Source organism: Carcharodon carcharias, chromosome 5, assembly GCF_017639515.1.
Source record: "Carcharodon carcharias isolate sCarCar2 chromosome 5, sCarCar2.pri, whole genome shotgun sequence".
Classification (NCBI taxonomy): domain Eukaryota; kingdom Metazoa; phylum Chordata; class Chondrichthyes; order Lamniformes; family Lamnidae; genus Carcharodon; species Carcharodon carcharias.
The window spans coordinates 50,171,009-50,197,960 of NC_054471.1; the positions used below are offsets into that span (position 1 = coordinate 50,171,009).

Sequence of the window (26,952 nt, forward strand, 5' to 3'; positions counted from 1 at the left end):
TGGATTGAATCTACTATTGGCAAAACAGCATGGTATAAGCCAGGGACTTTAAAAAATCAGTGCACTTCTGGCTGTACAGGTGAGCTGGGCAATGCAGCCAGCAGAAAGGGAGATGGGTTCTTCCTTCAGGAGCAGCATTTAAATTTGTCAGTGTGTCATTTCAGCAAGTGGATATTGACTCTGTAGTGGTAACGTAGGATCATAGAAATTGACCTGGAGGTCATCCAGGCAGCCATTAGTCACCCGGTGTAATCCCACTTTCTGGTTCTTGATCTGTAGTGTTGTAGGTTAAGGCACTTCAACTGCATGTCTAAGTGCCTACCACCCTTTCAGGCTGAATTCCCCTTCCGTTGTGGTGGGATTCGAACCCAGGTCCCCAGAGCATTACCCTGGGTCTCTGGTTTACCAGTCCAGTGACAATACCACTACACCACCATCTCCCCTCGAAGAGTATCTACTCTATCTAGATCCTTTATAATTTTATACACAGTTAAGTTTTCCCTCAGCCTCCTCTGTTCCAAAGAATATAACCCTATAATCTTTCCTCATAACTGAAATAGCCCAGACCAGGCAACATTTGCTTCAGTCTTCTCTGTGCCCTCTCTAGTTATAAACATCTTTGCTCGAGTGCAATGACTAGAGATGCATGTGGTAACCCAACTGTGGCTAGCTGGTGTTTTATGAAGTTCCAGCATAACCTCCTTATATTTTATGTCTCGGCTAATAAAGGTGTTGACCGCCTGATCTACCTGAAGTCCAGCTAACTTCAGGTTCGTGGACATGCACTCCAAGGCCCCTCTGTTCTTCTCAGTATCTTACTATATATTGTCACCTCATTTATTTTGCAATCCTGCTGTAGTTGACTGTTGTCCACAGTAGTAAAAAGTAAGTGGAATGTTCTGTTTTCTTTGGCTCCTCCCTCAGTTTTTTCTTCTCTCGAAGTAGTGATTTCTGCTGGGGAAAGGTGTTTTTGCCTCTGGCACTTTGTGCAAATGGCTCTTCATATGTAATTTGGACAGCAGCTGTCAGTAGGCTGTTTGATTGTAAAGAATACCACACCTGCTTCCTGATGCTATACATGTGCACCTAAAAGCAATCCCGGTTAATTTTTCCATTGCTTAGCCTGGGGGTACCAACCAAACAACTGCCCCATTTACTTCACTGGGTTGCCTCCAACATAGAAATGCTTTGTAAAGTGAATATTATAAGATCCGAGCCAGTTATTTCTTTCGGGAGGGTATTTTGCTTTCAACTTTTGTGTGTTATGTGTATTGTCATTGGATTTGCCACCTTTAGGCCTGACTTTTGGTGCTCTTTAATTTCAGCTTATTCGCGTATACAGGGCAACAATGTGGTTTAAGGATTACTAGTTAGTACTGACCTTCCCTGACATTAGGATGGGGTGGTGACAGGGGGTGGTGGGAGTGGCATAGTCAGGTTGGCAAAGTCATAACTATTTATTTACTGCCAGGTTTGCCCTGCTTATACAGTGGGGTGGTCTGAGCAGCAGTGAGTACCAATGACTTGACAGAACCAACATTATGAATCTTCCACATGTTCCATTATGCATTGTTGCCAAACCTGCCCTTTAATATATATATGAACTCAGTAATGGGAAAACTGGCATATAGAATGGCTTCCAATGTAAAGCGCATCCTTTATCATAACTTTGATTATAGTTTGTATCCTGTGCTTGGTTGGATGAGGACACAAGCAGCTGAATGATGCTGAGCAATGTGGCGTCAGATTTGATTCTTGATCCATCTAAGCTAAGGTAGGAATAAGAACAGTTGGCCTCAATGATTTTAGATAACAGGGGGGAAAATTATCCAATGACCCTTGTTAGATTGATGAGCGTATGTTCACGTCTGAACATCAGCTGAACACAGATCAGGCTGTGATGCCTTCCATTTAGGATTAGGTTGCTAATACCCTGTCTTGGCTGGCACATGAAAGATAGCTGTTTCAGTAAGGTTCTGGAGAATGGTCGGTGCATGTATGTATGCAGTAGGAAGCTCCTTCCATTGAAGATGGAGAAAGAAGAGAAAGATGGTGAGAAACAGAGGAATTGGGAATTTTTGCTTTATTATAGGTAATTCATACTAAGTGCTCCTTACAGCTTTTCAATACACTATGGAAGCCCAATCGTTAACTCAGGTGGATATGGTCAAATATTACTTTTATAAATAAATCCATTAGTTTGACTGAAGTGCTATCAGCATATCTGAGCAGTAGATAAGCAAAGAGGAAAACTGCTGCATGGAAAGGGGAGAAGCGGCACAAGTAGTGGAAGTCAAGGTGGAAGTGGATGAGTGTGTATTTCTTGCCGCTGTTCTTTGAACCATTCTGAACTGTTATAAGTTTTAAACTGAGGACTGAATTACATTTGGTGCGAGTCTGTATGGGTGTCCAACCTGAGGAAATGGAATTGAGCCTAAAGAAGCCTGCGCAGGTTTATCCTAGTTGTATTATTTTTCATTTTTTGCTTTCTCCTGTTCCAGATGAATGGCTTGGAAAGTAGTGTTATCCCAACTGGTGCCTCATTGATTGTTGCTACCACATCTTGATTTAGGATTGATCAGCTATTTGAGATTAATGGAGGCACAGATTTAAACTTTATTTATTGTTTCACAGGATATGTGTGTCACTTGCAAGGCCAGCATTTATTGGCCATCCTGAAATAAATGTGGCCTGAGGCTTCATGGTACCTAAGGAGTTCATGAAGAGAAAAGTGTCAGCAGCCTTGGTGACCCCAACAGCACAGACATTACATTTGCCTGCATTTAAATTTTAATTAATGTCACTAAAGAATAAGCACTGGGTGGGGTTGGGGGGGGCGGGGGGGATTAAAAGGAGAAAAATCCCCAAGACCTGATGGTCTGAGGTTTTAAAGTGGATGGCTGTGGAGATAATAGTTGCATTGTTGTGATCTTGTAAAATTCGCAAAATGGTCCCAATGAATTGGAAGTCATTATTGGAACTGCAGCAAATATAATATCGCTATACAAGGAGGGAGAGAGAAAAAATGATAGATAAAAGGGGAATGAATGGATGTAGTACATTTGGGTTTTCAAAAGGTATTCATCAAGATGTCACAAAAGGTTGGTACACAAGATAAAGGCTCGAACTGAGTAATATGTTAGCAAGGGTAGAAGATTGGTTAAAGGACAGAAAACAGAGTAGGGATGAATGGGTCCTTTTACAAGATGGCAGGCTGTGACTAGTGTGATGCCACATGGATCAGAGCTGGCTCCTCCGTCGTTTACAATTATATTAATGAGTTAGAGGAAGGGACCAAGTGTAATGTATCTAAGTTTGCTGATGATACAAAGCTAGGTGGGAAAACGCAAGGAGCACACAAAGAGCTTGTGAAGGGTTATAGATGGACAAGAGCATGGAGTAATGTGGGGAAATGTGAGATTATTCACTTTTGTAAAAAGAATAGAAAAGTGGAACATTTTTAAAAGTGAGGCGAGACTATTAAATATTGGTATTTAGAGGGATTTGGGTGTCCTTGTACACTAAACACAAAGTTAACATGCAAGTGCAGTATGTCATTAGGAAGGCAAATGACATGTTGGCCTTTGTGGCAATGGGGTTAGAGGGCGATGAGGAGGTTACCCTGTGGGGAAAGATTGAATTGAATGAACCTATACTGTCTGTGAAATGAAGAATGAGAGGTGATCTCATTTCAACATATAAGATTTTAAAGGGGCTTGACAGGATAGATGCAGGAGAGGATAGAACTCAGGGTCACAGTCTCAGATTGCCCTAGGAGTCAGCCATTTAGGACTAAGATGAGAACTTTTTTCTCGCAGCGGATTGTGAATCTTTGGAATTTTCTAACCAGAGGACAGTGGATACTTCAGTTGTTTATATTTCAGGCTAAGAGTGATAAATTTTTGGACACTTGAGGGAATCAAAGGGATGTGGGAATAGGGTGGGAAAATTGAATTGTGATTTAAGATCAGCCATGATCAGATTGAACAGCAGAGCAGGCTCAAGGGACTGTGTTGATTACTTCTGCTTTTATTATATTCTTGATACTTGTTTCGTGCACAAGTATATTGAGAGGTGGTAAAATGCTAAGGGAAATGACAGCTGTTCTTTGGTATAACTTGCAGTGGTAACAGATTTGGAAAAGGCTCAATTCAAAAGGTGGTACTGTCCTATTCTGTACAATTTCTGGGGATGAAGTTGGTTTGTTCAGTTGGCAGGAACCTAGTTTGTGGTATTCTACTTTGGTTTGTGACCATTATTCTGATGTAGTGTAATGCTCCAGCAAAGAATATCTTTTAAATTGGTTGCATAAATGGGTTCAGTCCCATTGTGAAGCAGTCTGTGCCCACATGTAACAAGACCTAGACAATATTCAGGCTTGGACTGTTAAGTGGCAAATAGCATTCATATCACAGACGTGCCAGGCAATGACCACCTCCAGCAAGACAGAATCTAACCATCACTGCTTGACATTTAATAGCATTACCATCATTGAACTCCCCACTTTGAATATCCTGGGGCTTACCAGTGACCAAAAACAATTGGACCAGCCTATAAATACTGTGGCTTCAAGAGTAGGTCAGAAGCTAGGAACTCTGTGGAGAGGAACTCACCTCCTGATTTCCCCAAAGCTTGCCTCCCTTCCAAAAGGCACAAGTCAAGAGTGTGATTGGAAAGCCTTCCATTTGCCTAGATGAGTGCAACTCCAATAACACCATCCAGCACAAAACCCCATCCATCATCTTAAACACTCATTCCTTCCACTACTGGCACAGATTGTGTACCATCTACAAGATACACTGCAGCAATTCACCAAAACTCCTTTGACAGCGTTTTCCAAACCTGCAATTTCTACCGCTGAGAAGAACGAGGGCAGCAGCTGCATGGAACACCACCATCTGCAAGTTCCCCTCCAAGTCACTCACCATCCTGACTTGGAACTTTATCAATGTTCCTTCACCATTGCTGGGTGCAACCACCTGGTAGTTTGCTCTAACAGCATTATGGCTGTACCTACACATTGACTGCAGCAGTTCAGGAAGGGAGCTCAACACCACCTTCTCAAGACATGGATGAATAATAAATGCTGGCCTTGCCAGTGACTCCCACGTCCCATGAACGATTGAAGGAAAAAAGTGTCAATATCCAGGATGCTATTCTCAATAAGCTAACGTATACTGCATAATTTTGCCAAGATATTATTGTGGAAAAGGTAGTGTGCTGCCAAAGTTAGAAAGCTTCAATTAATGATACACGAGTTTGCTTTTAGTGGAGGCTGTCTGAGAATTTGATAACGGCTTAATTTTCCCTTTTAGGAAATTTGTAGTCTCATTTTGTCACAACATTTACAGTAGATTAAGATCTGGAATTTTATTTTTAAATAGTCATTTGGTGGTACAGAACTTGAATATTGCTGAAAAAGGAGACTTTTTTGTCAAAGCTTTTCATCTTGTACTTGTCAGGACAATTCGCAAGAGTACCAAATGTGAAGGGAACAATTTATATTGTATGAGAAGAGAGTGCGGATTGGTTGGCAAGTGGACTTTGGTAGAGGCATTGCCATGGAGAATGCACCAGTTGATGGTATCTGATGGTTAACTGCCAAGCATTGTTTGAAATTTAAACCAGGCAGCTTGACTCTGGTCAAAGCATTGCCTGAGGAATGAACCAGCGAATGGCTGTCACTTATTTTGTTTAGCTGAAACAAGCGGAAGTTGTGTGTACATGTTCTTTCTGTCTGCAAAGAACAGGGCTCTGTGTATTAATATATGTAGCTTCCAGTACACGCAAATGCGCCACACTGCAAGACCGACACTGACAATCTTAAATTGGTTACCAGTGTAATTCTTAGTGCACTAAGGATTATTTAGCTAATGTTGTCCAAACGCGGAATCACATCTAATGTGACACTGTTTTGAGTTTTGCAAGCATGGGCTGGTTGGGTACAGTCCGTACCTTGCTCATTATGAACAGCAAAAGGGACATGCTGTTTGATATGATCTGCCAGTCTTTCGGATGTATGGCCTACATGCCTAGCATCACACTGGCACTGAAATTCATACACCACATTACTTATTTGTGTGATAGGCAGAACGTCTTTTTGGCTTGATGGCAGCTTCCTGCTAGTGGCGAATATCACTCATGTTGCTACTGCATAGTTGCAGTGCGAAACAGCTAGCTCCACTTGCTCAATTTTTTGAGATGCCTTGCTTTTCTAGGGTAACCTGAGGTGGATTGGGCACTTTTCAGGGCTGAAAGTGACGGCCTTAGGCCCATTCATGAGTTTGCGCAATATAAAGCACAAATTAATTTGATCAGGGTAACCATTATCCTACAGAATGCCTTTAATGCGCTTTATTTCGGCATCAAGCTTGCATGGTGAGCAAATAGCTCGGGGCCCTGTTTACAAGGTTGCTGATCAGGCCAACCTCATAGCGCATGGAACTGTAATAATCCCCATGCGTATATTGGCCAGTGAAGGTGGGCTTGTCGTAGAGACCCCTGGCAGATTTCTCAACTAGTACATTCAAGGAAGGGGAGTTCATTTGACTGCTCCATTTCAGAAGTGAATTTGAGTGTAGCATGGAGCCCATTAAGACACGTAAGAAAGTTATTATACACAGCTATAGATTTAAATATAGAAAATGTATCATCCACATATTGGAAAAATGCAAAGGGTAGGGGGTTAGGTGTCGTTCCATCGAAGACATATTTCTCATGGAACCTAACAAAGATGTTTGCGAGAGCTGGGCCTAGAAGGGATCCCATGGTAACACCATCTATTTAGGCATCCATGGTGTCGTTAAAGCTGAACTCAACTGTGCGAGTTACCAATTCATAAGTTCGATGAATATTGATTCACGCAATGGTGGCAGGTTCAGATCGCCATGATATGGTGCTGCAGCACAAATATCTATGGCTTTCTTAAGTGGAACATTAGTGAATAGGCTAACAATGTCAAATGAGCACATGGACACAGCATTGCTGTCGATATGCAAGTCCTACGTGGTCTTCGCAAATGTGAAAGATACCTTCACCATCTTTGTGGAAAACCTAGTCAAAACTACTTGTAACAATTCGCCCAACCATTTAAACAAGGCATGTTGTGCAGAGCTGGTCATAGATAACATAGGATGTAAAGGGACATCACTTTTGTATGCCTTGAGCAGCCCTTGCATAGGCAGACGTAGCGAGCTGTGAGTATGAGCCCTGTCATATATATTACACAGCAGCTTGTCACTCTTACGCAAGTCCAGCAAGTGTTTTCTTCGCCTAGTTTTGAGCAAGGCAGCCCGGCCATGTAGGGCAGCAGTCCAATGGATATGAATTTGGACTCTTCGTTAAGAATGGCCTATATTTTGTTGATAAAAACAAAAAAACTGTGGATGCTGGAAATCCAAAACAAAAACAGAATTACCTGGAAAAACTCAGCAGGTCTGGCAGCATCGGTGGAGAAGAAAAGAGTTGATGTTTCGAGTCCTCATGACCCTTCTACAGAACTCAACTCTGTTGAAGGGTCATGAGGACTCGAAACGTCAACTATATTTTGTTGATATAGTCACGCTTGTTAAGGATGACTATTCCTGCTCCTTTGTCAGGTTTGCTGATGCGTATGTCTGGATTCACCTTAAGTCCCCTCAATGCTGTGAGACATTTGTGTTGCATGTGAACATTTTAAAATTTTTTTTGTTCAAAACCCAGAAGGGTAAATTGTTCATCACAAAATGTTACCCCCCTTTTAATCTGTTGTTCTTAATGTAGTTCCAGGAATTGGTTATTTTGTGTCTCATCAGCTGTGGATTTGGGCTTTCTCTTGAGGGAGAGTTTTCCTGTTCCTGTCTGGATTGTGTTTGCAGGAGGGAAGATTGTACTTTTGCAGCGCTCCTATTGCAGTCACCTTGCCTGGTTGACGGAGGAGTAGCAGCGGTGGTTGATCGTCCATTTCTACCTCTGAGGAGGCTCTGGCCTGCGCTTGACTCCTTCTCAAAATAGATTCAGTTTTTAACTGAGTGTGCAGGAAAGTAACATCCAGGAATGCAACGGTGACACAAGTTGGATCTCTGGTGTGATGGTATATTTTGAGAAAAATCGATCTCTTTCCACATTAATGGCGGGGCTGCACAGACTAGAGTGAAACAGTAACAGTTTTATGGAAACATTTCCTTTTTAAATCTGACTAAATTCATCTTCCAACGTCCTGCCAGCAGCCTGTTTACGAAAGCTGTAAAAGTGGATAACTAGCACAGATTATAGTAATTAAGCATCGTCTGTAATACTGGACAAATATTGCATTTTTAGTAAATGAACTTTACTGAATTCAGGAAACATGACTGGGGCTGCTGTGCTTTTCAACTGACATAAATTCTTTTCCAGGCTGTGTGCCACCACCACCACCTCCTCCATCCTGGAGGGTGGGACAGTCAGTTCTGCTGTCGATGTCAGTCTACTTCTCATTAAAAGCAGAGGGGGACTTAAATGATGTCAGTTTTTCCTTTAACCGAGTTGTAGGATCATACAGCAAGGGTGTTGTATTGAAAGGCTTGGGTGAAAATTGACCTGATGCGAAGTAAATGAATATGATTGATGGACAGCATCGGGGCTCAGCCTTACACCGTACCCTTTGTGGTTGAGAGTTGAATACAGTTTTCAGCTCCTCCCCCACCTGCGCTGTCATTATGTCACGTTCTGATGGGAAACATTTTTTTCTTTCACAGGGTGTGGGCTTCGCTGGCTGGGCCAGCATTGGTTGCCCATCTCTAATTGTCCTTGAGAATGTGGTGATGAGCCGCCGCCTTGAACCTCTGCAGTCCATGTGGTGTAGGTACACCCACTGTGCTGTTAGGAAAGGAGTTCCAGCATTTTGATTCAGTGACCATGAAGGAACGGTGATATGTTTCCAAGTCAGGATGGAGGGGAACTTGCAGTTGGCGGTGTTCCCAAGCATCTGCTGCCCTTGTCCTTCTAGGTGGGGTAGAGGTCATGGGTTTGGAAGGTGCTGTCAAAGGAACCTTGGTGAGTTGTTGGAACAGGGGTAGGCCATTTAGCCTTTTGAATCTATTCCATCATCCTATTAGATTATGACTGCTCTGTATCCCGACTCCGTTTTATCTGCACACGGTGAAACCTAACAGAACTATCTAACAGAAATCTTATCAATTTTGCTGTTAAAAGTTGCAGTTGCCCTAGAGTCCACAACCTTTTGGGAAGCTTGGTGCAGATTTCCACTAATCCTTGTGTGGAAAAAAGTGCTTCTTGATTCCATTCCTAAATGGTCTATCTATAATTCTAAGAATATGCCACCTTGTTCTTGATTCCCTATCAGAGGAGTTGGTTTTGACATGGAGCCCCTTTATCATGTTAAAGGCCTTGACTGAATAGCCCCTCCACTTTCTAAACTTGAGGAAATACAAAAAAATTTATACTGCCTGTTTCAATTTAACTCTTAAAGCCCAGGTTTTATTCTTTCAGATATGCCTTGGACACCCCCATAAAGGCAGTACATCTTCCCTGAGATTCGGTGCTGAGAACTGAATGCAGTACACCACTTGGGGTCTGACCAAGGTTCATTGAATTCCAACTCCTTTGAGATGAAGGCCATTACTTCATTAGCTTTCCTGGTTACCTTTTGTACATGTGCACTAGCTTTTAGTGAATTATGTACATGAACACCCAAATCTCTCCTCCTTCAAAGCTGCTAGTTTTCCGTCTTGGACATTGGGCACTGCGAGCTTACACATGTAAAATGAAGAATCTTTTAATGGTGCAAATACTACTGCAACAACAACTTGCATTTATGTAGTACCTTTAGCATAAACTTGAAGATTCAGAGGTGTGAGAATAAAAGGGGTGATCATAAAGCTGGCATTTTAAGGAGCATCTTGAAGGAGGAAATTGATGTAAAGAGGTTGGTTTAGAAAGTTACTTTGAGGGTATCAAACTTGGGTAGATAAAACGGAGCTTAATAATTGGTTTGGTTGGGGCAATGCACAAGGTAAGAATCAGAGTAACAGAAAGCTTGGAGTGAGGTTTTAATACTGGAGATTGGGAGGGTCAAGGCCATCGATCAGTTGAAGAATGAGGTGAAAACTTCAAGGCAGTGGGAGCCAATGTACATCAGCAAGAACAGTATGAGAGTTATTAGATGCAGGACAAGATACAGACAACAGACGTTTTAGATTTGCTGCACTTTATCGAAGTTGGAGAAAGTTGTGAACAGACTAATTCATGCTGAGACCATGGCTTGGGAGGGGAGGATATTGCATCTCAACCAAGATTAAGTGTCAGACATCAGCTGGACAACAGTGACAGTGAAGGGTGGTAGTGACATGCGAAAGCTGGCAAAGTGTTGTCAGTATTCATATTAAACCTAGCCTCAAGTCTGCAGATACTGTCACCAAGTCGCGGCATGTCAATGAGGAAGAGGAGGGAACCAAGGATGGATTCTTTGTGGGCTTCCGAGTTATCAGTGAGAGAGTAAGAAGAAAGGTCAACTATAAGAATTGCTAGCTGTTATTGGATAGATTAGACTCGGACAATCTGAGTTGGGCAGTAGATGTGAGATGATTGGCTCCTCTTCCTGATTGCTGTCCACTGTCCCTAATGGATATGAAGGATGTATGAACTTTGGCTGAGGGTGGGAATAAGCTTATTTCCGACCTCACTGGAAGACAGTTCTGCCACAAAGAGTTTAAGCTGACATATGAAGAATGGCCAATTAAGCCACGTATCAGAAGGGAGATCAGGACTTGTTGAACCCCAGCAAGAGTTAAGGAACCTGGTGTCAGGTGAATGTAGAAAACCAACAAGAGCCTGGAGCTTGCGGTCCCTCTCAGGAAGATGGGGAAATAGGATATATTAGTACCTGGATGACTCCAGTGGCTGACTGGATGGGATGTTGGTGGCAGCTGCAGAAGTGAGGCCGAAAAATATGAGATGATGAAATGACAAAAACATATGTACAAGACATTGTAAATGAAGTTTTTAAAAAACAGATACTTCCTTGCATCCTTTGAAAGCCAAGGCGTTGAATTCACATTTGCTCCATTTGAGCTTTTGAGAGCACGGAACAAGATTTAGTGAATGACCTGCCTGTTTAGGAATAGAGCAAAGTATTATAAGACTTAGTTTACATTGCCAAATAATAAACGTTCACTTTGAACCATTTTGCTGGACATGTTCCAATACTGGAGAAGCTGTAAGTTAAGGATTGACACTGTTATGGATGTAATCCTCGAGTGTAAAGACTACATCAGGTAATATCTGTTGATGGAGGGGATTTATCTCTGAGGTAATAATCTATTGCATATAATAACATCTGCCTTTTCAAACGTTAAGAATTTGCTGTTGCGCTGAACTGTCCTTTTAATATCAGTTCGAGTAATCAGATCTGCACCACTTCCTGCAAAAGGCTGGGAGCTCTGTTTACTGGAGAACATAGTGAGAACATAGTGTGGCTCATTGAAAATTTATTGCATTCCATTTCCATTCTGTGTTCTTGGATCATGTCTGCAGAAATTCAAAAAACAGATGGCTATCAAAAATGCATTAATGGTTAAAATTTCCTGAACTCGGACTCCCCCAGAATACAAACCTGATGGAATTCTTTATCCGTCTGGCATGTAAAATTTGAGTATAATCTTCTCTGAAAAATGTATGCATGTATTCTGTGTGCATCAGCGGTGACTCATTTGGTAGCTCTTTCACCTGAGTCGGAAGGTTGTGTGTTCACATCCTAATCCAGGACCTGAGCACAAAACTCAAGGTTGAAATTCCATTGTAGAACTGGGGGAGTGCTGCACTGTCAGAGATGCTGTCTTTCAGATGTGATGTTAAGCTGAGGCCTTGTTTCCCATCTCAGGTGGATGTAAAAGATCCCATGGTACTATTTTGAAGGTGGTCAGGGCAGTTATCCCTAGTGCCCTGGCCAATATTTATCCCTCAATTGACATCACAAACTGTTTATCTGATCATTATCACATAGCTGTTGGTGGGAACTAGGGCACAAATTGCCTGCTGTTTTCTACATCACAACAGTTACCTCATTTCACAAGTGCTTCATTGGTTGCAAAGCAATTTGGAATGTCGAGTGGTTGACTATCTAAAATTCTTTCCTGTCTGCCTGCCTTCCCTGTTTCCAGATTTTCATTTTATCCACTGCTGTCCTGCTTACTGTTCAGTTGGATGGAAGTGTTGGTCATGGATGTCCATAGTTACAGTCTGTGGTTGGTATTTGAGTTCCTATTCCCTCCTGCTAAGATGGCACATGTTATATGCAGCCTGCTTGTGAACCAACTGCTCACCACTGAGGATGGGGAAGTACTGATGATACCCGAGGGGATGGTCTTTGTATTGGTATCCTTCCATTTTACAGGTCCCTGATTTTACTGGCCATGCCTTCAGCTGCCTTGGTCCTAACCGTAGGCATTTTCTCCATAAACCTTTCCTCCTCTCTCCACCTCTCTCACCTCTTTCAGATGCTCCTTAAAACCTACTGCTTTGATCAAGTTTGTCCACTGGTCCTGGTGTTTTTTTTTCTGTGGTTTGGATTTTTATTGGTATCACTCTTGTTAAGCCCCTTGGGTCACTACTTTAATTGTGCTACAGAAAGGAAAGTTATTGTTAACCTACATGGAATAGAGTTATATAGCGCACAGACGCAATTTGGCCTGTGCCAGTATTTTGAGCAATGCAATTATACAGTTATAGAATCATTCACGGCAATAAGGAGGCCATTCAGCCCACCAAGCCCACATTAATCCCATTGCCCTATTCTTTCTCCGTAACCCAGTATTTTTTTCCTTTTCAAGTATATATTCAAATACTTTTTCAGAAATATGGGTTAAGCATTTTAACACTTCAGTCAAACTACTGCAGTGCTATTTTCTTTGGCATTACTCTTATTAGACACACAAATACTATTTTCTTGTTTTTTTTTTGTTTTTAGTAAATATACGAAATATAATTTTGTTCTGGACAATAAATTCTATCATAGACCTTTGGATAAAATACAGGAGAATCTAGAAAGTGTGTAATGTACCTGATTTGATGACATGGACTTCCTATGTTCTGTTGTTTATGGGAATGCTAGTTTTGTTGTTAACAAGTTGTGGCTGATGAGATGCAAGTTAGCTTGTTTGTTGTCTGTTTGAGGGGGTTGATCTTACCTGTATTTTTAATATCCGCTCAAAATCCCCTTCCCCATATTAAACCTTCTGACAGTTGATCGAATTTTCACTGGCAAATGCTTTCTGCAGCTTGATTACATGCTGCAATCTTTACTGCAGTAATCTGGAGGAATCTATACCCCGGCATTTTACAAGTGAATTTGAGTTTTTTTGAATTATTAATATCACCTCGGCACACAACGAGTTGACTAATAATTGTACACCCTTTAATGGAATTTTTTTCTTGCAATATTTGGACTCTTTAACTTCTCAAATATTTTTGTTATTGTTCAAAGCAATGTTAAAGTGGCGCTTGCATTGTGAGCAGCCTGCACGTAAATGATTACCCCCCTGGAGTCTCTGTAAAGTGTATAGTTAGAAAGTAAAAACTACAAAAAGTACCTGCTGCGGCCAGACCTAAATAATTGCAGTGATAAACTCTTATTAGTCAGTCTTTTGTTCGCCCATCAGCCTTAATTGTCCAACACAGCAAGATTTGTGTGCTGTTTTCTGTATGGCTCTGAGCTGTTTATCCAGCAGACTTCGTATATCTGCAATGGTGGATACTGCCAACAAAAGCCACGTTCTGTAAAAACAAATTTGTTCTATGATTTCTATGACTTATGACACAGTTTTCAATTTCCAATCCCTCTGAGTGGTCCCCACCCTTGTCACATTTCATATGGAACTCTGCATTAAAAACAAATGCTGTAACGTTATGCTCATTTCGTGAATACGGTTGGTCCATATTTTTATTTCATGGGAGCAAGAATAGACATGGTGGTTAAACACTTCTCTGGTTTGTTATTGCCTGGCTGTTTTAAAAAGCTGTTGGTGCTGTCATTTCATCTGAGATCATGATCTTGTCACCTCAATTACTTTACAACTTAATCTGGGTGGTGCATCAGGCGGTGCTCCAACACGCTGTGCCACAATGTGGTTAGAAAATACTTTGGAGTAAATGGGGGAAAAAAAAACCTGAACATATGGAGAAGATTGCAACCGTGAGCTTGAGAAATACACAGCAGTGGCCTGCCTCTGAAATCTCCGTGATCTGTTAATATTTAGTAAGATAATATCGGGAAGTGCCCTCAATCAGTTCAGACTAAAAGTTTCCGAACAGTGAATAACTATTTAGCGCAGCACAAGGCCAAAAAAATTGAGGAGCATCGTTTTTGTATGAATTTTGGGAATGTTTTAAGGGTGAATTTTGTGCTTTTCCACGTCGGTGTTGAGAAATGGAATGTTTGGGCACCTTTTGCACTCGTTAGCATCCAACATTCTGAAATCAGGTCACGCTTTCTCATATCCAATACAGCAGCTGAACAGCAAAAATATATCGAAAGCCCCCCCAGATGATATGTTAAACCGAGGCCTTGTTATACTCTCAGGTGGCTGTAGAAGCTATCAAGGTACAACTTAGAAGAGCAGGCTAGTTATCCCTGGTGCCCTGGCCATTATTTATCCTTCAACCATCATGACAAAAACAGATTCTGTTCATTATCTTGTTGCAGTTTGTGGGACCTTGCTCTAGGCAAATTAACTGTGTCTGCTACATTACAATTGTGATTGCAGTTCAGAAAGGCTGAATTAGCTGTAAAATGCTTCGGGGTATTCTAAGGTCTTGGAAGACTCAATAGACATTCAAGTTCTCCCTTGCTTTCCTCATATTGTCTGTCTTCATTACAACCTCTTCTTCAGTTTTTTAGGTAACTGCACAATGGAACTCCATTGCCTTTGTTCCTGATTCCACTGATCCTTCTGTAGCTAATATTCCTCTGATGAATGATGGGCTTCAAGAACCAGGGAAAGCAGCATCTACCCTGGCAGGTCCTCTCTGAATGTTTTATGCTTTAATGGGATCACCTCTCATTTTTCTAAACTCCAGCGAATATAGATCCATGATATTTTATCTTGCCTGATGTGACAAATCTCTCATTTCAGGAATCAGTCTAATTACCCTTTATTTGGCTTCCTTTGGTTTGGGGGGGAGAAAAAGCTGTGCACAGTGCTCCAGGTGTGGTCTTACCAAAGCCCTGTACAAATAGAGCTAGATATTCTTTGTTTTGTACTCCAATCCTCTTGCAGTAAAGATCAACGTACCATCCAGTTCTTGTACCTGCATGTTAACTTTGTTTAGTGTTCAAGGCCTCCCAAATCCCCCTGAACACCAACACCTAATAATTTCTCAACTTTTAAAAAAGATTATTTTTTTTCTACGTTTCCTTCCAAGGTGAATAACCTCACTTTTCCCCACATTACAATCCATTTGTCACCACCTTGCCCACTCATTGAACCTGTCTATGTCTCTGCAAACTCTTTGGGCTAAATGTTTTGGGCCCTTTGGGGACATGGTGGGAGGGCTGGCAAACTAGTAGAGGGGGAATAGGTACTGGAAGGGTCTTCTCAGCAGCCATGCCATATTGCCATTGGCTGGAAAGGTGGTGGCTTGGATGCCCGATGGGAGGTTAATTGAGCCACTTAAGTGATTAATGAAGGGCTACTTCCCAACTCTGCCTGGCCCCAGCCTCCCCAACCTATCTCAACTTTCTTCGGGTCGTTTGAGACACCCTCTCCCTGGTGTTGCAGTCTCCATACTGGCCACTGCTAGTGGTGGCACTTATATGGCTGATGACCCTTTGGTGGCGGGACGGTGGACCTGGTGGAAGCCTTTTAATTGGGTGCCCTCAGCAGTATGTCATCCCAGGTCCTGCCTGCCAAAGTTCCTCACGACTTGCTTTCTCACCAACCTTGTATTATCAGCAAACTTAAGTGGAGGAGCCAGGTGCAATGTGTCCAAGTCAATAATATAGATTGTAAATAGTTGAGACCCCAGCACTAGTCCTTACGGCACCCTACTAACCAACTTGAAAATGGCCCATTAATTCATACTCTGTTTTCTATCCTTTAACCAATCCTCAATCCATTCTGATATATTACTTTCAACCCCATGAGTCCTTATCTTGTGCAACAATCTTTCACGTGGCACCTTTTTAAAAAAAAATCTAAATACATTATATCCACCAATTAGCCTTTATTTATCTTGGTTTCACCCTCAAAAAACGCTAATAGATTTGTCAAACACCATTCTCTTTCATTGAACCATGTTGCCTCTGCCTCATCATATTACGATTTTCTAAGTGTGCTGTTATGGAGTCTCTACAAATGGATTCCGGAATTTTCTTTACTATTGATGTCAGGCTGACAGGGCCTCTTGCTCCCTGTTTTCTCTCCCTCCTTTCTTGAGTAGTAATGTTACATTTCCCACCTTCCAATCTACTGGGACTGTTCCAGAATCTAGGGAGTTTAGGAAAATCACAAACAATGCACCCGCTATCTTGGCAGCCGCCTCATTTTAGAAACCTAGGATGTAGGCCATCAGGTCCCGAGGAGTTGTTAGCTTTTATTCCCACTAATTTCTCTACTTTAATTACTCATGCTGATATCATTGTAACAACTGGTTTGGGGGTATTGCTCAGTAACATGGGGGTGGTGGGGGGGGGGGAACAACTGAAACACCTGGGATTCATGACCTGCTGCCTTTTTGCTGAAGTTTAGTATTGTCACACTTTTGGGCTCAGTAATTGTTTGGTGGCAAATTCCCCCAACTTGTCAGCAGTCACATGTTAAAGGAAAATGTTTAAATAAGATCGACAGAAGCAGATAAACGAAACAAAGAATAAACTGTTTTGAAAGGATACTGTTGGGAAAACCTCCTATTTAACATCTCTGTTTTGGTGGTGCTAATAAGTACTTACAACTGTACAATGTTTATTTTTCTTCAGGATTAATTTTTATCCCTTGGCAGAACTTTGTAAGTTTTATGAGCCATGAACAGAATTCTGAAAGTGTATTCCTGTGGAGTGCAGCTGGGGTGTCAAAGGTTTTTGGATATTTGCTGTAGCACTGGATATGGAACCAGTAAGTGCTAGATTGTTAAAAATGATCTAAGTTATAATTGTGTTTTTGTATGATGTTTTTAAATTAGTAGCTCATTTCAATCAGTTTCTCCACTTTTATATATAAAAAAAAATAGGGGTGTTGCATTATGCACCAGTGTAATGTTGGTGAACAGTAATATCTAAAACCCTGTGGTAATTGCACTGTATGTGCTAATCATGAAAGGCAAGTAGAAAAATATACTTACAGGTTGTAACAGTATCATTTTAATTTGGCTGAACTAATATCAACGCTCAGCATCAAGGTCATTTGGATTTTGATGCAATCAAAAAGTTTGTGACGATTTTAAGAAATATATGAGCCCTATTGCAACCTCCAATAAGACTGAATGGGGCAGAATGAGTAATAGTTATGGAGAATGGAGAACATTGCTGGTGTGTAACCACACTCCTTGGAAAATTTGGAGCTGAAGAATGATGAAAGTTGAATTTGCTGTTCTCACGCCACTAATGAAAACACTTCCTTTATTTCAAAACCACTTCAGAATATAAGGAAAGTTCAGATGTTTGGTTAATGGTTAATCTATTGTCAGAAGAAATAGAATTTCCTGACTTCCAGGATAATATGTTCCAGTGGGAATTCAATGCAATCATCGCCTTGCTAGAAATTCATTTATATTAAGGGAGGTGTGGATGTTGGTACTGTATTATGTTACACAGTATTCATGGAAATATTAACACTGAAGACTCTGCAGAGATTACTTTGTGCTGTACAACCTACAGTTTCGCTTAGCTAACTGGATAGATAAATTATAGCAGCCAACTCTTTAAATGTGGAGCATAGTTATGCAGTAGAACAGCTGCCTCAGAATTGAACCGGTCTCTCTTCCACTCATCACAGCCCTGTCCAATTTTTTTTTTGCAAAGCCATTTACAAAACATTATGTTTGCCTGTTCATAACTTGATAAAGTTTGGAAACTATGTGCAAGATTTAATAATGTAGTGACAATTAACTTGTGTTTGTGAAAGTCGTGTTGCAGTTAATTATTTTGAGCGCTTTTCAGTGGAACCTGCAGATCTCCAGTTCTGTTGCCCCTGGTGAGTTGCTATTTTATAGCCATAGTGGTATTGTTAACTAAGTGTGGCAGGAAATAAGTGTGACACTGGCAGGGTGTGTGCCATGTGCAAAACTTTTAATATAGTTAAGACCAGTCGACCACCCTGCAATCCTACCCACTTACCTTACAAACTTAGCTTCTCCCTGGCTTCTGAAAGTGGTTGGACCTTTTAAACTTACTTGCTTTACAGCAGCTAGTGCTGTTTAAAAAAAAAAATAAAAGGGGACATGGCTTCCTTACCTCTGACTCTCCAGCCCTTGACCCAAGGCCTCAGGGATGCACTGCACTAGACTCTTCTCGTCTGGCCTGAGTCAAGGTCAGGTGGGAAGGGAGTGGCTGGATTTCCAGGTAAGAAACTGGATGTGCCAACCCGACTCTTTTTCCACTCCACGGAAGTTCAGGCCCATGATTTTGTTAAAAATAAGATAATATAGAACATAATGGTATGGTTGTAAGGCAGAGGCATGTGCATTCAAGAGTGAAATGGAGCTTTTTGGAACTACTTTTAGTGTTTTGGTTAGTTTTGTATAATATTTTATGCTTACAATTTTTTTGCTATGTCAGGAAATGGCTCAACATTCCTTGTGAGTAACCAAGAATTTAGGTTTTTGAAGCTGTTAACATTAGAGGCAATGACGTTGTGGTATGATCGCTGGACTACTAAGCCAGAGGGCCAGGGTAACGCTTTCTCGGGACCCGGGTTTGAATTCTGCCACAGCAGATGGTGGAATTTGAATTCCATGAAAATCTGGATGATTTGAAACAATTGTTGATTGTTGTAAAAATCAAAAAAAATCTGCCATCCTTACCTGGTCTGTGGATGACTCATAAATGCCCTCTGAAATGGCCTAGCAAGCCACTCAGTTGGACCACCCGGATCGACCACTGGAAACGACAAACTCAAGTGCCAAAATTTACAGTACCAAAACTGCCTCTAGTCAAGAGTCAAGCAGCAGCCTGACGTAGTCATCCTTACGGAACCATATCTTACAGATAATATCCCAGACACCATCATTACAGTAGTGTACAGGGAGTTGCCCTGGGAGTCCTCAACATCGACCGCATGAAGTCTTATGGCGTCAGGTCAAACATGAGCAAGGAAACCTCCTGCTGATTACTATGATGAATCAGTACAAGTTGAACACCACTTCGAGGAAGCACTGAGGGAAAAACAAGCTTGCTGCAGACCATCGCACAGTCATTGTGGTGATGAAGTGGAAGATACCTTCCATTGTGTAGTGTGGCACTACCACCGTGCTTAATGGGATAGATTTCAAACAGATCTAGCAACTCGAGACTGGGCGTCCATGAGGCACTGTGGGCAGAATTGTACTCGAACACAATTTCATGGCCTGGCATGTCCACCACTCTACTGTTACCACTAGGCCAGAGGTTCAACCTTGGTTCAATGCCAGGAGCAGCACCATGCATACCTAAAAATGAGGTGTCAACCTGGTGAAGCTACAACACAGGACTACTTGCATGCCAAATAACATAAGCAGCAAGTGATAGACAGAGCTAAGTGATCCCACAACCAACCGATCAGATCTAAGCTCTGCAGTCCTGCCACACCCAGTTGTGGATGGTGGACAGTTAAACAACTTACTGCAGCAGGAGGCTCCACAAATATCCCCATCCCCATCCTCAATGATGGAGGAGCCCAGCATATTAGTGCAAAAGATAAGGCTGAAGCATTTGCTCCAATCTTCAGCCAGAAGTGCTGAGTGGTTGATCCTCCAGAGGTCCCCATCACAGATGCAAGTCTTCAGCCAATTCAATTCACTCTACATGATAAGAAATGGCAGAAGGCACTGGACACTGCAAAGGCTATGGATCCTGACAATATACCAGTAATAGCACTGAAGGCTTGTGCTCCAGAATTTGCCATGTCCCTAGCCAAGCTGTTCCAGTACAACTACAACACTGGCATCTACACGGCTATGTGGAAAATTACTCAGGTATGGCCTGTACACAAAAAGCAGGACAAATCCACCCTGGCCACTTACTGCCTCATTAGTCTACTCTTGATCATCAGTAAAGAATTGGAAGGGGTCATCAACAGTGCTATCAAGCAGCACTTGCTTAGCAATAACCTGCTCACTGGCGCCCAGTTTGGGTTCTGCCAGGGCCACTCAGCACCTGACCTCATTAGAGCCTTGGTTCAAACATGGACAGAAGAGCGAAACTCCCAAGGTGAGTTGGGAGTGACTGCCCTTGACATCAAGGCACCATTTGACCAAGTGTGGCATTAAGTAGCCCTAGCAAAACTGGAGTCGATCGGAATCGGGGAAAACTCTTCACTGGCTGGAGTCATACCTGGCACAAAGGAAGATGGTAGTTGGAGGTCAGCCATGTCAGCTCCAGGACATCACTGCAGGAGTTCCTCAGGGTAGTGTCCTCAGCCCAACCATCTTCAGCTGCTTCATCAATGACCTTGCTTCCATCATAAGGTCAGAAGTGAGGATGATCACTGATTTCCCAATGTTCACCCTTCGCGACTCCTCAGATACTGAAGCAGTTCATGTCCAAATGCAGCAAGACCTAGACAATATCCAGGCTTGGGTTGACAAGTGGCAAGTTAACATCTGGCCCACAAGTGCCAGGCAATGACCATCATCAGCAAGAGAGAATCTAACCATCTCCCCATGACATTCAATGGCATTACCATCTCTGAATCCCCCACTACCACCATTCTGGAGGTTACCATTGACCAGAACCTGAACTGGACTAGCCGTATAAATACCGTGGCTACAAGAGCAGGTCAGAAGCTAGTAACGAGTAACTCACCTCCTGACTCCTCAAAGCCTATCCACCATCTAAAAGGCACTGGAATACTTCCCACTTCCCTGGATGAGTGCAGCTCCCACAACACTCAAGAAGCTTGACATCATTCAGGACAAATCAGCCTGCTTGATAGGCACCACATCCACAAACATTCATTCCCTCCACCACCGATGTGCAGGAGCAGCAGTATGTACCATTCACAAGATGGACTTCAAGAATTCCCCAAGTCTCCTTAGACAGCACCTTCCAAACCCATGATCACTACCATCTAGAAGGACAAGGGCAGCAGATGCATGGGAACACCACCACCTGGAATTTCCCCTCCAAGCCACTCATCTTCCTGACTTGGAAATATATCGCCGTTCCTTCACTGTCACTGGGTCAAAATCCTGGAACTCCCTAACAGCACTGCGGGTGTATCTACACCACACGGCCTGCAACGGTTCAAGATGGCAGCTCCCCACCACTTTCTGAAGGGCAACTAGGGATGGGCCTAGCCAGCAAAGCCCACATCCCGTGAATGAATGAAAAAAAAATTCCCATTCAATGGTGACTTAGTGGCATGACGGGAGTGTTGCAAGTCAACTGATTTTAACATGGGAATTTCCAAAATAAATACCTTGAAAGGAAGTTTTAATGGCACATACATACAATGCAAAATGTTCATGCCATTCCCTCATTGTCACTGAGACAAAATTGTGGAACTACCTGCATAACAGCACTATGAGTGCATCTGTAGCAGTTCAAGAAGGCAGCTAACCACCACCACCATCTCCAAGGAAATTAAATATGAATATAAAATGTTTTTTTTGTTTGCTTTGCTACAACTGATTCTATGAAAGTAAATTTGAACCCCATAACTTTGTGCAATTTATTTAAGAAATGGCCATGAATGTGCATTTCTCTGACATAGTTTTTTTTAGCCACTGTTCTGAAGCTTTTCTATGTTATTGTTTATTGAAGGGACAAGAAGGCTTCAGCAATGTAGTTGTCTAACCAGCTGGCACAGATAACATTCACTTGCAACTTTCTCATGCCAACCCAGTTAAAATCGAAGAATAGTTTGAAAATTAGAGCTGCCTATTTATCTTCAAAAAGTAATTCATACACGTTAATGTGCATGTGTATTTGGGAACAGTTGTTTGTTTGCACAGGTATCATTGAGTTTTCTTTTCAAAAGAATTTAAGTAATTTAAAAAGACAGGATTTTTTACATTTTGTTTTGCTAAAGGACTTCTTCAAAAATTTACTCCACTTTTGACTTTTGCATACGTTTATGCACTAATAAATGGCCTTGTTCTACTTCAATTTTCCCATGACAATGCATTTTGAAGGATCCAATTACTTGTCATTTTCAGGAAGTGGCAACCTGTACTGAAAAAATACATTACTAGAACCAAACGTCAAGTGGTTCTCTGCCATGAGCAGAGCAATTGTACTTTCATAATGCACATTTATTATAAGTACACGTGATGTAGAAATTATTGGGCCAGAGAGTTGAGTGCTGAGAACAGCCAGAAACTGAACATTGCAATGACTTAAATCACAGTTTTCAGTTCCCGCTTTAAACTCTGCTCCCTTACCACTGATTCCAGTTCCCTCCCTGGCCATTTGTTTAGGCTGAGCCCTACTATGTGGAATCTTTTTGACTGTGTGATGAGCTTTAAACCTCCTGTTATATCTACAACCAAGAACACTTATTTCCACTTCCACAACATTTCCCACATCCACCCTAATATATTACACCATCTGCACTGGAACTCGTATTTGAACTTCTTCATCTTGAGACTTTTTCAATGCCCTGCTTGCTGACGTCATTGTCAACTGTGGCTCAGTTGGTGGCATTCATACCTATCAGCCAGAACCTTGTGGGCTCAAGTCCCAGTCTAAAGAGTTGAGCGCAAAATTCAGGCTGACACTCCAGTGCAGTACTGAAGCAGTGCTGTTCTCTTGGTGTTTACTTTCAGAATGCCCTGCCTATTCCCTCCAGTGGATGTTAAAATATCCAATACCACTGTTTTGAAGCAGAGCAGGGGAATTCTTGTCTTCTGCACAATATTTATTTGTCATTAATATTACTAAATAAACAGCTTATGTGGCAATGATCATTTGCTGTGTGCGAATGGGCTGCTAAGTTTCCATAACTGTGACGACACTTCATAAGTACTTCATTTGGTTGTAAAGCACTTTGAGACATACAGAGGTCATGAAAGATACTACATAAATGTATGTCCTCCTTTTATATAAAAGCCAACTGGCCTAAGTTGCAGCTATCCCATTCTACATTAAGCCCTAGGTGACCCATCTTTCCTGATGTACATTGGCTGTACTTCTCCCAAGATGTAAATTGTAAACTCCTTGTCCTCATCGGCAAATCTTTGCCCCACCCTATTTCTGCAATCTCCTCAAGCCTTAGATTCTCTATCACCTTTTGATCCTCTGACTCTACTTTTGTGCATTCTTCCCCACACCCTAATCCATCACCTTGCCGTTGGTGGCCGAGACCTCTGTCACTAGAATTTCCTCAGCAACAGAACGTACATTTAGATAGCATCTTTAACATAATAAAATGTCCCAGGATGCTCTCATAAAATAGCTTTGCCTTTTCACTTATCCTTCCTCCATAGCTGAATGTCCATTTCCTTACTTGATTCTATTTGTGAAGCACCTTGGCATGTTTCTTCTGCTGAACTAGTTATATCATTGTAAGCTGTTATTGAAGGGTGTGTATTCCTTTTTGTCTTTTGGTCGTGAAAAGGGCTGGAAAAGTGCCCTGTAGTGCAAAAGGAAAAAGACTTGAATTTTAGACGATGCCTTCCATTGTCTCAGGATGTGCAGAAGTACTTTTCTTGCAGTGAAGTACTTTTGAAGTGTAATCGTTGTATTAATGTAGAATAATTGGCAAACAACGTGTGCACAGCAAAATCCGACAAACAGCAATGTCATAATAACCAGATGATCTATTTAACTGATATTGGTTGAGTGATAAGCATTGGACAGGATGAGAAGAACTCTCCCGCTATTCTTCGAATAGTGCCCTGGGAACTTTACATCTATCTGAGAGGGTAGACATGGGACAGCGAGGAAAAATATGAAGGGTAGGCAAAGGGCTTCTGTAAGGACCTGGGTGAATTTGAAAACTATGCTTATTGTGGTCAGTAGTGGAAGACAATTTGAGCCTTGGCCACCACAGAGAGGAGTTCTGGATGAAAACCTTTTAAGGGTCATGCTCTTCTGATGACTTTACTGGTTGACGTTAATTTTTTGAGTCAATCTACTGTCACTCCAGCTTTCAGTACAAAAGAAGTTGTTTAAAATTTGGGCAGAGACTGAAATATTTGAAGTCGACACAACTCCTTTTGGAAGAAGGTTCATGAGATTGCTTTTACAAAAAAAAAAATGAGTCTTTTTATTTGGTCAGGCTGAGGAGATTTTCTACTTGGATGCCTCTTTTTGTACCTGTAGATTTCAGATAACCTGTATACTTGATGAACTGTTTGACCGTCCGCTTTCAATGCGGATTAGCATTTTGGCATCAATTTTGTGATCTAAAATTGCTAAAGTTGGGTTTAATAAAATTTATGTTTCAAAAACTGTAAAGCAGTATTACCCGTATGTGTGGAACCAGTAAGACAAGGCATAGATGCATTGAAGAGGAAGCTAGACAACTAGATTGGGGAGAAAGGAATATAGGCTGTTAAGATTACATGAAGTAGGTTGGGAGGGAGCATGAACACTAGTTGGGCCAAATAACATTTGCTGCAATTAGTGTCTGTGTCCGTATGTTGGCGGGGTTGGTTGCTCCGTAGGCTGGATGGTTGGTTTGTGATGCAGAGTGATGCCAACAGCACAGGTTCAATTCCTGTACCGGCTAAGGTCCTCCAACCTCGCTCCTGGCCTGAGATTTGCTGACCCTCGAGAGAGAGCAGCCTCTGGTCCTCTGGGATTATGGCGACTTTCACTTTTTTCACCTGTCTGTATATGTACATACACTGACGGAAGAATCAATAAAGCAGAAAAGGAAAATTAGAATTGTGACATCATGTAAGAAAATTAAAAAAACATCAGATTGCAGATTCAACTGACTATGAAGAAACCAGGGCGAAAGCAAAATAAAACACAGCTTGCAGTTTTTTTAGTTTAAAAAAAACAAGATTTCTTATCTGGAAAGAATCAAGACTGTTCTAGAATTAAATAATTTTTTTCAAATTTTCCTTTGTTATTGAATTGCACAACACAGGCACACATTGCAGTGTAGTAAAACACATTAATTAGGAAGCAGATCATTTTATTTTGCTATAGAGAAGTAAATTTATTAATAAATAAAAGGCTAGTCTTTAGATATTTAATATCTCTGGTAATACTTCATTTTCCCCTAACACACTCACCACTGTATCACACGGTTCCGGATACAAGTCCCTCTCCAGGCTGACACTCCAAAACAGTGCTGAGGGAGTGCTGCACTATTGTGGAGGTGTCATCTTTTGGGTGAGATGTTAAACTGAGGTTCCGCCTGCCCTTTTTAGATGCAAATGCAAAATGCCATGGTACTATTTCATAGAAGAACAGGGAGTTATCCCTGATGTCCTCGCAAATATTTATCCCTCTAACAATATCAGACAAATGTTTTCTGGACATTATCCATTTGCTGTTTCTGGGAGCTTGCTGTGTACAAATAGGCTGCTACATTTCCTACATCATAACAGTGTACTTCATTGTCTGTAAAATGCTTTGAGACTTCTGTTGTTCAGGAAAAGAGCTATATAAATGCAAGTCTTCCATCCTTTGACAGCACTGCTGTCCGCTGCCACAGTGGGTTGACTTCTATTCCATAAACCCCTGCGTCCACCTCTCAATTGTAGAATGGTTACAGCACAGAAGTAGGCCATATGGCTCGTCATGTCTGTTATGTAACACTATTAAATGCGTTTTGGAAGTCAACATACACCACATCAATAGCTTCGCCTTTCATTAAACATGTCTGTTACCTCATCAAGATTTCAGTTAATTAAACATGATTTTCCCTTAACTGTGTCGGCTTTCCTTAATTAATCCACATTTACCAAGTGACTCTTGATTTTGTCCCAAATTATCATTTCTAGAAGCTTCCCCTGACTGGCCTGTTGTTGTTGAGTTTATCTTTACACCCTTTTTTTAAACAAGAATGTTGCATTTGCAAATTTCCAGTTCTCTGGCATCCCCCCGAGTCTAAAGAAGACTAGAATATTAAGACCAGTATCTCTGCAATTTCCACTCTCTTCCCTCAGTATCCGTGGATCCATCGCTTTCAGTCCTGCTGCCTTATACCTCATCAATTTTAATACCTTCTGTGTACCGCCTCAGTCAAGTGTCTGAACTACCTACTCTTTCACCATGACCTATGCAGCAGCATCCTCCTTGGTAAAAACAGATGCAAAGTATTCATTTAATACTTCAGATATATGCCCCCTGCCACCATGCATAAATCTCCTTTTTGGTCCTTAATTGACTCCACCCCTCCTTTTGCCACTCCTTTACTATTTATATCGAGGAAGTATGGTTTGCTCTTTGTTAGCTGTGAGTCACTTCTCTTATTGGCTTTTTCAATTCCTCTCTCAACCTAGATTCAGCATGGTTCTTGGTTGTATTATCTGCCTGAAATTTGTCATAAGCACACTTTTTTCCTTCTTCCTCTTAGTCTCAATCTCTTTGTCATCCAATGAGTTCTGGGTTTGTTTGTCTTACCTTTCCCCTTCGTGGGAATATGTTCTTATCTGTGGAAGATCTATCTCTACTTTAAAGGCAACCCATTGTTCAGTTACCATTTTGCCTGCCAACCTTTGATTCCAATTTATCTGGGTCACATCCGTTCTCATCCCATTTGAAGTTGGCTATCCCCCAGTTAATTATTCCTGCTCTGGATTGTTTCTTGTCCTTTTCAATAACAAACTTATGATACAATGATCACTATTCCTAAATGTTCCTCTATTGACACTTGGCCCACTTCA

At 41.6% G+C, this 26,952-nt stretch overlaps 1 protein-coding gene across 8 annotated transcripts in view; it reads left to right on the forward strand.

Moving 5' to 3' along the window:
- Window positions 1-26,952, forward strand: part of pdss2 (prenyl (decaprenyl) diphosphate synthase, subunit 2) — a 221,873-nt gene that overhangs the window by 26,043 nt on the left and 168,878 nt on the right. The window lies entirely within an intron of this gene.